Source organism: Martes martes (assembly GCF_963455335.1).
Source record: "Martes martes genome assembly, chromosome: 1".
Classification (NCBI taxonomy): Eukaryota; Metazoa; Chordata; class Mammalia; order Carnivora; family Mustelidae; genus Martes; species Martes martes.
In genome coordinates, this window is record NC_137888.1 from 211,732,940 (window position 1) to 211,734,825 (window position 1,886).

Here is a 1,886-nt window from a genome sequence, read left to right on the forward strand (position 1 = left end):
GACGCAAAGTACACGGAGAAACCCACTCAGGGACACAGACGCCACACACGGAGTGTAGACACACAGGTATGGACGCCACACAGATACAAGGTGGACACACCCAATGTGCGCAGAGTCACACAGAACACAATCACATGGACACACACACACATAAACGCACAGAACCTACACACAGGAAACGAAACACACAGACACACAGAGACACACACAGTCACCCAGACACGCACAAAGGTCCTTTGCAGGCTGTTCCCAAAGGAAAGGCTGATGGAAAAAAGTAGGTGTCAGAACAGCCCTCCTGTTTGCCTCTACCCTTCTGCCCCGCCCAGGCATGCCTCAGTTTCCCCTCGGAGAGTTCTCTCTGCCTCTCCATGGGCCCGCAACCCCTGCTGACTTCCCACATCTCTATTTTGAGCCCAACCCCATCACCTGGGCTTCCTTGGCTCACGGGTCTTTTCATTCGCTCACCCCACGGTCCTCCGCATCTCCCTTTCCACAGCCCTGAGCTCCGACATTATCGGGCCTTCCCCAGGGACTGGGAGCTCCCCGAGGACAGGAGGTGGGGAGGGGGTGGTGGTGGGGGGAGTCCTTCCTAAGCTCCCAGTCACATACACTCCCCACTCACACCCCTCCTGGCTGCCCTTCCCGACCCCCACCCACTCAGCAAGTTTGCTGACAGGAGGGAAGGCCAGTTGGAAATGGGAAGAGGCTGGTTCTGCGAGGAGCCTTGGGGTCTGCGAGCCAGCTGGCTTTGCTTCTGCGTGTTGTGGGGATGGAGGGAGAGGTCGGAGGGGGCTCGCTATGAGGGTACCGTAGCTGGCTTGTCCACATCCTTACTTCAGAAGGGCCTCCCGGGGCCACAGCCCACACCCCCACCCAGATCCCCGCACATCCCCAGGGACCAGGGGGCTGAGCCAGCCCATCCCAGGAATCCTGAGAACATTCCGGGCCTGCCCTGGGAGATTCGGGGATTTCTCTCTGATAATGCCCACGGTTCTCTGAGGGGATTGGGTAATGTGTGGGGGACCGGGCGGGAGGAGGGCTCCCAGCCCCTCAGAGATCCAGAGATCCTGGACCCAGTCTCCGCACCCCAGAACCCATGCTTTCACCTTCCCCAAGACGTAGAATTCCAGGCCCCAGGTCCCCAGCCCCTCAGAGACCCTGCCCAGCCCTTTAGAGACCCATGAATCCAGGTTCCCAGGCCCCTCCCTCAGAGACCCAAGACCCCAGCCCCGGAAAAGACGCTGGTCTAGATCTCGTGATTTTTTTTTTTTTTTTTTTTTAACTCCACTGGGCCTTTCTGCACACTCCTGCTTCAGGTCTCCCAGCTCCGGAGGCGTGCTGCCCCCTGCTGGACACACCTGGTCACTGCCCCCGCCCCCCCACTGGGGGACTCCCCACCTCTGGGTGGGAGAAGGAGAAGGCCGGCCGAGTTCCAGTTCCAGCCCCTTTCCCTGCCGGGTGACTATATCCTCTCAGGCCTCAGTTTCCCCACCTGTAAATTCTCCCGCATAGGTTCTTGCGCACATAAAGCCTCCCGCCTGATGCCAAATGGAGAAAAGCCGACAATGCATGGGAGCCCTGGGAGGGCACCCCCGCATCTGGCCCCACAAAGGTTCTTCCAAGAAAACCTCAACTCCCAGCAGCCAGCAAGGTCCTGTGTGGCTGGCGCCTTCCCCTTCCGCTCTGTTCCCCCTTTGCTGGGCTCCAGCCACACCCATGGGCTTCTCTGCGTTTGATGGAAGTGACCCTGGCTAAGGGGGCCCCTAGCCCCTCAGTCACCCTTTTACTCGTCTCTATGACCTGCCTTCTGTGCGTGGATGCGTCTGGTTTGCTGGACCATGAGCTCCGGGGCTGAGAAGGGGGGGCAGTGGTGTGTCCTGGAGTCC